Source organism: Armigeres subalbatus, chromosome 3 (genome assembly GCF_024139115.2).
Source record: "Armigeres subalbatus isolate Guangzhou_Male chromosome 3, GZ_Asu_2, whole genome shotgun sequence".
Taxonomy (NCBI): domain Eukaryota; kingdom Metazoa; phylum Arthropoda; class Insecta; order Diptera; family Culicidae; genus Armigeres; species Armigeres subalbatus.
The window spans coordinates 425682507-425697368 of NC_085141.1; the positions used below are offsets into that span (position 1 = coordinate 425682507).

General features: G+C 36.3%; 1 protein-coding gene across 30 annotated transcripts in view; it reads left to right on the forward strand.

The window, feature by feature from the left end:
* The window catches only part of LOC134227416 (plasma membrane calcium-transporting ATPase 1), a 239585-nt gene that overhangs the window by 137400 nt on the left and 87323 nt on the right, over positions 1-14862 (forward strand). For 6 of the 30 annotated variants that reach the window (XM_062708866.1, XM_062708869.1, XM_062708874.1 and 3 more), the window contains one exon: positions 2744-2788. The exons of 21 other annotated variants lie outside the window; for them this stretch is intronic. The gene's annotated coding sequence lies outside the window, so the exon portion shown is untranslated. Of the gene's footprint in view, positions 1-2168; positions 2324-2439; positions 2595-2743; positions 2789-14862 lie in introns of those variants that run through there. 3 more of the 30 variants (XM_062708883.1, XM_062708882.1, XM_062708880.1) reach the window with 3 other exon arrangements.

Here is a 14862-nt window from a genome sequence, read left to right on the forward strand (position 1 = left end):
AATCGAAAGTTTATTCGAAGTGTGTCAACATTCTGTCAGATAATTACCTGAAATCAGAGATTTGAAGTGGTGTCGTTTTTACCCGCGTGTTGGTTTTACCCACAATTCCCCTACAAAAGTTTTGAAACCAGTTCCAAACCTAGGTGGTGGTGACCAGTTATGGTCATAGTGTTTCTCAGTAGGCCATAAATGTAAACCGTTTATGGAACAATGGGTATTAAGCCTTGAATAAAACACAAAAACCATTAAAACGTCTTCGAAAAATGGGAAAATAACTTTTATGCCTTTTATGAAGTCGAGACAATTTCCAAACCGAAAATTGCACTTACATCACACTTACCCAAAAAACAGGGTGAGCTTCTTGCTTCTTTTTTTATGTATTTAATACGAATTAATAGCGCCCAAGCGAGGTGTTATTTTTTCAAATCCTTCTATAATTTGAGAAATATTGAATCAATTTAGGAATGTGCAGTGCACATGCTGCACATGCAGACGCGACACCTCTGTACCAACTGTCTATAAATATTTTCACTTATTGACGAGAACAGTGTCTTTTACTGCCCCGACGGTTGTAATTACAATTAAGATTGACAACTATCAACAAATGGTATGATGACGAGCCTAGGATTGAGACACTTAGGTTGAATAAATAAATTAATAAATAAAAAATAGTAAGCCATTCAATTCTATCTTCTGAAATGCTTAGCAGGAACGAAGTCAAGGATATTTACACTGGCCGGCATAACAAAGTGCCCACGTGTCGATATTCATAGAAACATGGTCAACTTTGGAGCTTTATATCTCGGTTGCCCGTGACCCGATTATGCTGAAAATTCTAGATATAACTGGTATTTTAACAATGTGTTTTGTTCGAGTTACAGGGAAAATACCGCCGTGCACACTTACTTTTAGCAAATAATTGTATCTGCACAGGAACTGCTGTCTAAAAATGTATCAGGGCGAAAATATAGGTTTTCATATTGAGAACAAACGAATCCTCGAGAAATTCTGACGATCAGGTGTTGAATACCAGCCATTTAAAAAAAAACCGTGCGTCCTGGGACTTTTTCTTTAAGGGTAGACCTAAACATGCATACCAGTCAAGACGAGTTTAGTCAAATCAAGAGTTTAGTCGCTAGGTGTTCCAATCTGACAAATTCACGAATCAGCCATCTTGGATTTTTGTATGGGAGAGCCAGCGAGTTTGTTTATGTTTTGCACTGAAAATGGATTTTTCACCCTCGCCTTCTTCTCGTCCATAAATTTGGCAAATTGAAACACCTAGCTGTGTATTCATCATATACGTATTTCGACCTCAACTGTAAGGCCGTCTTTAGTGTCTCATAATTGACTGACTTGGCATGTCGAGTCAAGTATGTATGAGACACTGACGAAGTTTTGCAGTTAAGGTCGAAGTACGTATATGTATACATTACAACGTGGTGGAATTGAATGGAATAGTGCTAAACTCGTCTTATGCCAGGTGAAGATATTCTATTAAAAGAGGTTAATCATTTTTCATACATAATATATTATAAAAATAATGCACCGTTCGCACTACTTATCAAAAACCGCTTTTTCCTAACTAATTCAAAAGAGATCCCATTTTTTTAAAGTGAATGTGATATGCAATTGGTATGAAAATTGGATTTGTTTACTTTTTGCAATTCTCTTTTTTCCAAAATAAAGTGAGTCGTATAGCTTATTCTTTGATTGACATTTATACCCACCTTCAAGGAAGCTTAGGTAAGCAACTATGAGTAGTCATTGTGTCACTATTCCGCACACACTCATCCTATACACACTCAGCTACCCAAGTGATGTCATCTCTGTGCACAGAACAAAACAAAACCCCGCCCGCCCGCGCTTAGATTTTTAATTCCGAATGATCGTTGATGATGAAGAGATGCTACCTGGCAGTACTGTCGTGGTGATTGCTACCATTATACCACACCATGAAACTACAAACTCATTAGCCACACCGTTGTTGATGACGATCGGGGTTGCTGGCTGCATGCAGCATACACGTCACTCGTCGTCTACCTCTGCTGCTGCTGCCGCCAATATGAATGGGTCGGAGCCAGCGAAAATATACACCTCTTCGACACCGGCAGCGAGGTAGTTCCGCTGGTCGGCGTGGGCTGCCTGCACGATTCCGTTCGTCTAAATACAACTACCAAATGTGCCGGTGCGAGTGGTCATTCCAGTCAGTGGTTGACGGCTTTAGCATCCGTCCGTTCGTGTAGTACTCTTCGTGCTGGATGGAAACATTGTTTATGGACTTGCAACCTGCAGCGGAGAAGATAAAAACATTGGTTATGAGGTGAGACCTGGCATGTGTGAGCATTTTGATTGCATTGGCGAGTTTAAACCCGGCTCAGTGTGTGGATGTTCTAGTCGGTGGATGGTGTACATTTTTTCAAACAGCTACGTCTATTTTTCATTATTTTCGTAAAACGTGGTGCACGCTTCGACTACTCCGATGACGGCAGTAAGCTTTGTTTGCAGTCACCGAATGGGACCAGGAACATATCATTTCCAGTCCAGTCGTGAGCTACTAATTCAAAGGAACACCGAGTATGAATGGCGTCTAGGTGGTTAAAATATTTTTTTTTGTTACTGGTCTTTTCCAGATGTTATTTTGTTAAGAAAAATATTTTGAGCTTTTATTTTGTTGTTTGATAGTCGGTGATATACAACTAGTATCAGTACTAAAGGTGATTTTTTTCTCTTTTCTTTACAGGTTCGTTGAAGATCTAGATGCGGAATATTTCATTTCATATACCAGGTACCCATTATTATTTATTAGTTTTAGAATATTCGTGATGGGTTAATTTGAAAACTTAGAAAACGATGATGAAAATAGTTCTAATCTTTTCTATATAATAAAAATGAAATGGTCTGTGTTCGTATCCGCATAACTCGAAAACGGCTGGATGGATTTTCTTCATTCCTTCAGCAAATATGTCCGTTATCGTTTCCGACGGGTTTATATGATATTTCCTTATGCGAAAATTACGGTTAGGTTGAGTAAATCGTGAAAAACTAAAATTGAGATTCGTATGGGCATTTTAGAACGCGCATTTTCGCCTACTATGCAGGACAACGTCTGCCGGGTCGACTAGTACACTATAATAAAAACCAAATGTGCCACTTAGCTCAAATATCATTATAGTAGGGTAAAAGTTCTGATAGTCGTGGTTGCTCCTATAGTTGCGGTAGTGTAGTTTTTAGAGAAACTACAGATTTAACGTAGCAACCCACATTGTTGATCAATTACGTGTACTGTCATTAGACGAAACAAGCACAAACAGCCTAGGAATATCCTCGAAAACGGTAAATAATACTCAAATAATTTATTTTTTCTGGACTTTGCACCAATAGTTGCGGTAGTGTTCCTATAGTTGCGAGTCCCATACAAAAACAGTGAGATTCGCAACTATAGGAACACAAATTAATAAATACCGCAACTATTGGAACATTGTACCAATACTTGGAGGAATGATTTTAGGTCACAATCAAGGATTTTCTTGCGATCGGAACATAATTCTCCTAAAATAGTGTTACTGGGCTTTCGAATACACCCTCGAGGTAAGTGAAGTACTTTATCTATTAGGTGTAAGCGAGAAATTAGAGATGGCGCATGCTTATTACCTCCACTATTGGGTCTTTGACCCTATTTGTTGAATAGTGATTAAATGCTGTCCTCGGTCAATTTCTGATGCTTTAGCTTGTTCTCTAATAGTCGACATCATTTATTAATATACAATGTACGTACATGTTGTGACAGGCCTACATTTTACAAATGCAATAGTCGAGGGGCTTTGTGTTTAAGATTAATGAAGAACATAACATTATCGATAAAGATACCCGGGCAGAGGCCATGAACAGAATAACAAAACATGGTATGGACTTGATTTATATAAGATATAAAATAAAATGTAACAATATCAAAAATTTGCACCGAAATATCATTTAAATATCAAGATATGCTATGGATAACATCAAACTAATGGCACATGATATTGACCCCTTTTTACAAATAGCATAACTTGATCTCCTCATGATATTTTAGTGTGAAATATTGATATTGTCGTCTGATCTTTTATCTTTTATATCAATCATGTCCATATAACATTTCTCTATCTAATCAACATTTGCTATTATTGAGCTATTTTCGTTTACTCGGGTAACATCACTCCATATCTTCAATCAGTTAAATTGATCTAATTTCTAGGCTACGAAGAAGATTTTACAGTTCCGATATGATTAATGAAAATTATAGAAGAGAATCCTTTTATTCGTATGACAATATTGGGATTACTTTTAATGTTAGGTTCATATCCCACACCCAACCATTTTAGTACATTTTCTACAATTATGTATAAGAACCTACCAAAACCTGTATAAGAACTGGGCATATGCAAATTTGTTAGATAAGAATACAAAATATATAAACTCACAAACAAATATTGAATGAATAGCGTGCAAAATGCAATGATATGTAAATGAATCTAGCATTTTCACATATTTCCAGAACCTACTAAGACCTACATTAGAAATACAGGTTTTGGCAGATTCTTATACAGAATTGTTAGGGAATCTAACAATCACCGGTTGCGTGCAGATACTAAAAATACTCAGAAAATGCCTTAGGGGCAAGCCAGAGTAAACGCGACGCGACTTACGTAAAAGAATAACAATCATTATTACGCGCTTCATATGCATTTTCCCCAGTCAACAACAGATCGTATATGACGCCACATAACATGCGTATAACTGCTCTGTATTTCTCTTTGTTTCTAATTTGACTACCTTTTCTTGTTTGGTTTTGATATAATAATGATTCATCGGACGACAGCATAAGAAGTAGGGAGATACATCCAAACTTAAGGATGGTAATGGCAAAATGTCCTTTATCATTAGGATTATTATTATTATTATTATCTTTATTAATGAGGTTTTCGGCCCTGGGCCGGTTCACCTCGCTTTTCATCATTAAGAGTTAGCCACCAAACCGAAGACAACGGATAATTTTGATTTCCGAATAACACGACCAGCTTATGACTAAAACTGGAGCGGGAATATTTCCAACAAAGTTCTGATTCAGGAGTTCCAATTCTGCAGTTATTTTGTTCAGAAATTGTGTCATAATGTTTTTCTCAGTAATTTCTTTTTATTGTTTCAAAGATTTTTCATTTTTTATTATACGCAATGAAATTCCTCTAGTTTTTAAGAAATTTAAATAATAAATGTAAACAAAACTGCTAGACTTCTTTCATAGGTGACTTCCAAACAAAAAAAAATATATAGTCCATTAGTACATTTATACAAGAAGATTCTCCACAAACTACGAGTTACTGACTTTTTAGTAGCTTTTGTACAAAGTCACAAAAGTTTCTTCCTATTGATAATGGTTACAAAGAATGATTTTTTTCTGTATAGCCGCTAACCGCAAGTCGAGCACATCTGTATATGGTGGTTAGCGGCAGTGTACATCTGTTGCAGACAGAACTTTGAAAAACTTAAACACACATTCCTTCAATACTTTTTTTTTTCAATTTTCAGTCAAAGTTGCTTTGTGGATAGCTTTCTTTGGCGGCTTACCAAAACAAATCCCGCGACATTTGAAAAGGCGTACATCCAAAACGTGCATATCAAAACATGTTTCTCGAAAAAAGTCATCAAAATTTCAAATTCCCATTTCGCAGGTTTATGTTGGTACAGTTGCTTAAACATTCAAAAAAGTTTCTAAAAATTACCCCAGGATAGGCCATTATTATAAGTCATTCTGTGTTTGCTTATCATTCATAGAGACTTTGTTTGTGGCTTTTTGCAAACGTAAACATGGCATCGATCTTTAAGGGGGAGAAAATTTTGTTTCTCCAAAACATTTTTATATTATTTGTAGCTGATAGAAGGTGCTATTAAGTGGCATGAAATTCGAATTTGTTTACGTTTTATTTATAGGCGCTTTTCCAATGTCAAGGAAGAATTAATTTTAAAATATACAATTCTTAAATTTAATACAAATAGTCAAGCGCATGGGGCCTGCCTTATCCGTGCGGTAAGATGCACGACTACAAAGCAAGACCTGAAGGTGAATGGGTTCGATTCCCGGTCCGTCATTCGTCATACAAGCAACATTCTCAAATATATGTATAAATCACACGAACATGGAGATGCGTGGTTGCTCATCATGATATTGTAATCCCTCGCAGTAAAAATCAAGCAAAACAAATTGTTTCGTGTTGTATCTAGGGGGGACTTTTCCGTTCACGAAACAAAGTAATACAGCACCAATTTTGTCGCTTCTTTTTGCTATCATGCGTGCCCACTGTTACAAAATTGAGAAACCTTATACCCAAAATCAAATTAATCGTAGGGTTCGTATTTTTCCTTAAAGTTAGTATTCTCAACTCCTTAGCTTTTAGTTTTAATTCGGCTTAGTATGTAGCTCAAAAGTTATGATTTTTTCTTACTAAAGTGAATTTTAGAAAATGTTTTTATCTGACATTCCATCTAAAAAATCATTACTATACGAAAATTCCCTAGACCGGACCGGCAATCGAGCGTAGCAAAGCTAGGCCTCAATGATGCACATTTCTAAAAAAGGGATGTGCAGTAGAGTGATTCCAATTTTGACTTTTTTGCCCCCTATGCTTAAACGATTGCATTTGCCATTCTAATAATCCTCCTAAATATTTAGCAAATTCGGATGTAATTTGACTGTGCACACGTCATTTAAAGTTTGTATGGAAATTACTGTGAAAACTGACTCTGATGTGGATGACCTTTCTGTGAGGTGGCCCATGAACTATTACAATATAATCAACACATTGTCACACAGAATACTTCTCAAGCTGAAAGGCAGTTGTTGTTGCGAAGCGATTGCTCGTTTGTTTGGAAGCAAAGTTATGAAGAAAACATAAATGCTCATTATTGATATTGATGTTATTCTTTTACGAGTTAAATTGAATCTCCCTCGATTCAGTATTTCCTTAATCACTTTTCTTGCGAGCATCAAATCGTTTCGCAATAAAGACGACTTGTTTCCTTGTAAAATTTCTTATGTTGCCGATGTACTCATATGTTGTTAGAGCTTATAGGGAAGCGTTGGAGAACGGTTTTCCATGAAAGTTACTGTTTTCATAGCAATTTTCATACAAACTTCAAACCGCGCGTGCTCACTCAATTTACATCCAAATTAGCTAAAAATTTAGGTGGGTTAATAAAAAGGAAAATGCAATCGTTTAAGCATCGGAGGCAAAAAAAAGTCAAAATTTGAATCACTCTAATGTGCAGGTTTTTCAAATGCACAATGAAGAAAATGCGTCAATTTGGCAGAATACTGCTGGACTTGAATTACATTTTTAAAGTTTTGTAATAAGGATGGATGGGAGTATGGCGGAAAATCATTTGGCATAAATTCGTTTGGCATAATAGTTGTGTAATCACCGATTTCGGAACTTTGCATAATATGTTCAAGTATTTGTAATTATTATCGCTTGAACATTATAAGACAGATGCTTTGAATTGTTTTGTTTTGAATTAAAGATTGTTAAATTTCATGAAATTTTTACTATCTGCCTTTTCCACTTAACATCTTTTTACTTCTTGGTCATTAGCTAGATCGGCAAACTACAGAAAACGGAAACTCGAATATCAATATCATAAGTGCTCAAGAGCAAAAACTATCCTATTGGTTGACGAGCTCGGTGGTCTAGTGGCTATTGCTTCTGCTTTATAAGCAGGAGGTCGTGGGTTCAAGTCCAGGCTCGTCCCTTTCCTACTTTGTATTTCTATCTTAGTTCTTTCTGTGTTTCACGTTCTACCTAAACGATTCCTACTGTTATACCTTCCACACTAACAAATCCAAAATCTCCCATGGCACATATGAGAGGCTGTAGAGTTCTCTGCATCTTTCTTAAGTAGGTGTCCAACTAACCATTCTTCCCCTTCCTCAGCATTCGCAAGGTCGTGGCCAGGACAGATCTCAACTATTGGAGAGTGCATTGCTTCCATCTAAGAGATAGTGATTAGTCCCAAATCAATATCTGTGGTAATTGCTATTATTAATTGGATTCTCAATGCTAATGCTAAGAGCAAAAACTATACTATTGGTTATTTCTGCATGAGATAAAAATCATCTCTTTAAAATCACATTTTGTCGTGCATAAGCCTAAAAAGTATACGCTTCCTTTTTCAAAGGATGATTTTTCCGGCATATGACAAAGAAAGATACGATTCCTTTTTTCGAATAATGCGTTTGCCCGGGGAGAATATGTTTGCACACCAAAAAATTATGAATATTACAGGTGATGTATTTCAATAAAATGACACAATGACATGACATAAACAGAATCGTATATTTTTCAATGTCAGATGATTCAGATGATTTATAATTGTATGTCACGGAACCTAAACACAGCACCCGCTGCAACGCACCTAACGCACCAGCAGTTAATGACTTGATGCAGTGAAATACTTGTTTAGTACAAATCGTGGAACCAGTTTTACTTCGATCATCCCTCTCTCAAGAAAGGGAAATGGCTGAGTGGTAGCGTGCCGGGCTCTCACTCAGCGGACTTATGTTCGATTCTCGTTCTGATCGATCAATTTTTTTGTCAATATAGTTGTGATGTAAAATTAAAGTACCACCTAATTTTACGTCAAAAATGACGCTCGTATATGTCGGTGTCACAGCACCTAAAATTACATGATTATTTTTAGGTGTGTGGTTATTATTCTCAATGTATGCATTTATTCAGTTCAAGGAAAGAGAAGATATAATTCCTTCTTTCAAAGGATGCATTTGCTCGGCAAAAGGCATGAGATATGATTCAGTTGTTCAATTAAGGCAATTGCTCGGTTTAAGGCAGAGGAAAACATGAACTCTTCTTCCAAAGGATGCATTTGACCGTCAGAAGGCAAAAGACGATATGGGTCTTGTTTTCAGTTCAGGCATTTGCTTGGTTCAAAGCAAGGTAGAATATGATCCCTTTTTCCAAAAGATGCATCTTACCGATTGACGGCATTTGTTCGGTTAAATGTTAGGGGAAAAATAATCTTTTCTTTAAAAGGATGGATTTGTAAGGCTTAAGGCATGCGAAAATTTAATCCATTCTTCAAAATGAATCCTTTTAAAAAATCAGGCATTTTTCCTCTCTATGATTCTTTATTCCAAAGCGTGCATCAGTCCTGTATATAAAGAGAGCATATGGCTTGATAGAAGGGAGTTCCATAATGCTGTATACCAATAGACTCAACTTGACAAATAGAAGGGATGTCTGCATGTCTGAGCGTTTTGAGAAAGCTCGAAAATATGACTCCTTAAAAAAAATCATAACGCATGTGATAGTACGAATTCCTTGCCTAATAAAAGGGAGAAATGTGCAAGTTTTCTGGCAAACCCTTACATGAAGAACAAAACTCCATCAATGTTAAATTAATTTAATGTTGATTTATCTTGCTGGCAGGTGTGTCGACATTTGAAATGTTCCCGTTTGTACGGGAAGCTTCTTTATTCATAATTTGCCACGCCGTACAATCCTGGTTCTAATTATCATGTATTGCCCATATGGTGGAAACAACGTAACTGAATGGCTTGACAAATCTTACTTATCAATCACACAGCTCAAATAACAATTATGCCAAACGACCATTATGTCAAACGACATTATGCCAAACGGGGTACAATCGGGAGTATGGGATGGTTTAAGGTGAATCGCGTTGGAGTCCAATTAAAATTCTACATAGCGCTTTGAAGGGCACATAACTCGAAAAGTAAACGACAGACATAAACGGAAAGTAGTTTTTCACCTTTGCTCACTTGCAGCATACACGAAAAAATGGTTTCCAGATGTGCTAACCGCCTAAATATTCACATTTGTGCGAGCAAAAACGCGAGGTGAGGGATAGCACGGCCATTGTGGCTGCCATTTTTGGACGCCGCCGTAACTCACCTTAACCTCAAAGAACATTTTGTGCAACTATTTTCTTCGTTTGTGAAAACTGGTGCGCTTCCGCGAGTTCCCTGGAAAATAAGGCACTTATAAAATAAAATTATGCCTTTTGGCAAGTTGTGTATCCCACGAGTCTGCTGGATTGTAGATTTTGGCTGAACTTATGCATATATATTTATTGAGTTGCAGATACATTTACGATTTGTGCAAGTGTTCTTTGCGGATTTCAGAATTCTTCAAAAAAGAGAGAAATTAAAAAAAAAAAAATATATTTCGCGATTTCAAATCTAATAAATATTTTTGAAATACTTGAATTGTTATTTTATGTCCTAGTTTAAAAAAATATTATTTAAAATTTTTACTTTAATAATTAAATTTTGTTTTGATTGAAGTTGGAAAAAAGTAACGTATTGCTTTCACGACATTTTTTCGGAACCTTTGGAATTCACTAGTATTGGAGTTTTTTGCACACTTGGTGTACCGAGAGGCAATATGTACGCTTCAAACAAATTTTTATAAAAGGCTTATAGATGCATAATGTTATATAGGGGAGAGGTTCGATTGTGGGCACTTTTCTGTCTTTGGTCCATAACATTGGCCCTAGTAGATAGTTGATATTGTGTCGATATTTGTATACCAATGGAAAGCTACACGAAAAACCTTACTACTTGCCAAGAAATTAGTTTGATTGCGTCGATATGAAAAAAAAAAACCAGATTAATCCACCTACAGTGAGATTTTGACCCTTCCTTAGTTATAAGGAATTTTTTTTCCAGACTCCAATATTTAAAACGAGATAAAACTACTCAGCTTCCCACGGCGATTTACCGTGAAAGTGACAAAATAATTGCCTACCCAAAGGCGGATGGCATGGGTTGAGTGACAACTCAACGAATGATAACGTACTGTACTTCATGCTGCCTATCTATAAGGCGCTCGTCGGATTGAATAACTATTGTGACATGGTTAGCAACTATCGTAACGCTGGTTGCATATATTGTACTCGTAATTTCCAGAGACCTCGATATTAATTAATCCAGAACTAACTAAATCAGTCATTGATCTGAGCGAAACTCAATAGCGTTCAATAATAACATATATTTCACCTTATGCATGCCTAATTTGGTAAAACTAAACTTGTTCAATACATTAAAAATGAGCGAGATTTTTATGGTAGTAAATTTCAGAATTTGCACACATACGCACACATACATGCATACAAGTGATCTATTAGTGTCTCAAAACATGCTCACATTTGCTATCTAGCTTCTACTGAAGAAATTTTTGAAATCCCTTTCAATTTTTACGTTTTTGCTTTTCTGAGAAGATTTTTTTGCACATGCTTCTATATGTTCCTCAATAAAAATCATTTGTTTCTTTGAAACAAATCAGAAAAAGAGGCATAATTCCATATCATATCATTTGTTATAATTATATTTTTAATGTCAAATTATAGACACTTCCGAAGGAAGGGTCAAAAACAGATTAATCCACCTAGCGATGACGATGCCTTTTCCTACATTCCGGCTCTTGCAAACGCTGTATAGAAAATCAACCAACTGAGCTAATATAGTTCAACGCACCATTTTCCTGATAATTTTGAACGCAATGACCGATCGTGATTATAGTGATCAACTAGGGTTTGTCCCCCGTCGAATGCAACTTGTTGCGAGAAAATCGGTTAAGAATTACTATTTGAAATAGTGTCTAATATTTTTCGGTTTTCGTGTACACACACACATACACACGGACTGACAGACATTTGTTCAGTTCGATGAGCTAATTCGATTGGTATATAACATCATAGGTCTCCGAGACTTCTATAATAAGTTCAATTTTGGAGTGAAATGCTAGCCTTTCGGTTAAACTTTGTTGTACGAAAAAGGGAAAAAAGATTGTCAGCACGGCTAAAAATAATTAAAAATGAATCAAAACCGCTCAAATTTTAAAGAAAGGGACTTATTTATTTATTTTGATAGTCATGAGACACTAAAAACCAAATTAATTCACATTGTAGTGATGATGTCTTTCTCGTGCATTAAGGAAGATAATGAAAATAATCACTTAAGAAAAGTCTAAAATAGCACTTAGGGTAAATGGGTTTATTTTTTTCCATTCAATTGCGTTTATTGCGTGAAAAAATCGCGATTTTTAAGAGGAGACCCAAGAGAAGAAAACGATGATTTTTCAATAGCTTCAGAAGGCATTGTCCCATCAGTCCAATTTTCAATAACAAACAATGGGACCGAATTCCCTGACGAATGCAACTTGTTGCGCTTAAATGGGACAACGCTTAGTTCTAGAAAGTTTGTCTACAATAACTAGACATGAATAAAAATCGTGCTAAATTTTTAGGGGCAATCGCCCATTAAACCTTAAAATAAATATAATTTTCTTACTGTCATAAGCAGGGAATCAATTTTTCTGGAATGCGCTTGCGAAACAAGCGACAAAAGCGAACCAACGACAAAGCTTTGTTTTTGTCGGAGATAATAATGACAAAGATCCGAAAAATTTTGTCAGCAACAAAAAAGAAGACAATCTTGTTGCTAACTTTTCAACCCGTTATTTTGCATTATTTCTAGAGCAAATTTCGGTTTTATGCTATCAATGTTTCTGCTTTTATGGAAATATTCGAGAATCAAACAATGATTACAAAATTAGCATCGTATTCTCGGAAATATAAGAGCATGCAAGGCAAATGATTCTTGTCATATTGTGTTCGGGTTCGGATAAAGGTTTGTCGCTAGGTGCGTTTGTCAGTAACAAACTCTGTTGATGACAAAGAGTATATTGTTAGGCGTTGCCCGAATATTGATTCCCTGGTCATAAGACGAGTAAAGTCGAGTCAAGTACGAGACACTGAAGACGACCTTACAGTTGAGGTCAAAATACGTATATGTAAAAGTAATACGAGGTGGTGGAATTAAAGGGAATTGTACTAAACTCGTCTTATGACAGTGAAAACATTCCACTAAAAAGACCTAAATAATTTTCATATAATTTCTGTATAACAACGCATTGGAACTCTCTTTTTCAATTAAATCACTTCACTTTATGACATTTTGAAACACTACACATCGTAGTTGCTATTAGCGAATGACCGAGAAACAACAAACAACGTCTACATATATGTGGACAAAGAATCAGAAAGAATAAATTTAGGATGTTACGCCCTTTTCAAATGTTGGTCTAAAAATATGCACAACTCGCCAATTGAATGGTTTTAGAAAACTATTCTCACTGTACATGCTTTTCATTAATGTTTCATTATTTTTTGGTAAACGACTCCTAAATTGACTGTGAGAACGTGGCCGGCATTGTTATTGGTCTTGCATTAATGAATCATAGATCATTAATTAACGGCTTCGCAGTCTCATATGATTAAAACGAGTTTTTATTCGTCCGACGTTTCGCCACATCTCAAGAAGACACTAATCCCGTGTCGAAACGTCGGACGAATAAAAACTCGTTTTAATCATATGAGACTGCGAAGCCGTTTCATAAATTCAAGACCAATAACAATGCCAGCCACGTTCTCACAGTCAATTTAGGATTAGGAGAAAACGTTTAGTTAGACACTCATTGCTACTAGAGAACGTGGATTGCTCTGCATCTCCGTGAGTGTCACGGGAAAGGGATGGTACCAATCAATTTTCTACAGCTCGACGCAGATTTTTTTTTCACTTCGCCTTCTCCCGGGCAAGCTGGGCGTGCCCAGCATCAACACGATCGATCCCGCATCATGTATTCTCTGCAATTCAATGCAGAAATTTTTTTTTCCATTTCATGTTCTCCCGGCGTGCCCAGCACAAACACGAACGAACAGATTGATTTTTTGCTCTTCGATGCGCATTTTGGCGTGCTGGCGTGCCCAGCACAAACGCGATCGAACTCAAAACGGACTATGGGCTTCGAAGTTATGGCCAAAATACTATTTTTATGGTGCTCGAAATGGTCAGCAAACTAGGTGGATTAATCAAGGTTTTAGACACCACGCGCTTTATTTTCTTTTATTTTATTTTTAAATGCACATACAGGGGTTAGACAAAAATGGTTGAGAAAGACAAGCGTTTTATCAAAATCGGATTATTCTACGCAAAGTTATGCTGATTTGCATTTCGACTAAATTTTGCCTATCTTAGTGTACACTTTAAGTCCGCTCTCCATCTCTTCTGATATTCCATCGTCTTGCTTTTGAATGTGCATTTTGGATGCTTGGGCAACTTACTAGTACTTACGAACCACTATTAGTTTTTCATCTGTAAATTTCACAATCTTTTGTTCAGAAGATTCGGAAAGTTACCAAATTTGATCGTGTTCTGCCCTTTATTTGAGAAATGTTAGTTTTATCCAATTTCTGGATATGTATTTCGACATTTTTGAGCCTCTCCATCATTCCAATCCGCTGCCTTGGGCTGATTCTGAAAGTCTAGATATTATTATGGACATAATAAAGACAAAAAAATCATTCCAATTGGCTGGAGATAGTGCCTTCCTAAGATATATTATAAGGATTCTTGTAGATCTTCAGAATTCTTCGTTTTATTTTGTTTAGAAATTTATAGTTGTTATCGGGTCCGCGACGTTAGGCATAAGTACGTTTGGCATAATGGACGTTAAGCATAATGTACGTTAGGCATAATGGACGTTCGGCATAATTATGCTTTCTTTATGTCATGGGCTGTTCTTTGGGTCATTTTATACCTAACGTCCATGATGCCTAACGTACTTATGCCTAGCGTCTTTATGCCTAACGTATTTTATACCTAACGGGGTATACCAGTCATTATCATACTTTGCTGGTCCAAACAATTAGGAAGCAAGTAGAGCATAGACCAGGGCAGATAATGATAATTACGGTGGAAGAGGCAGATTGACCAAAATCCATACTGCT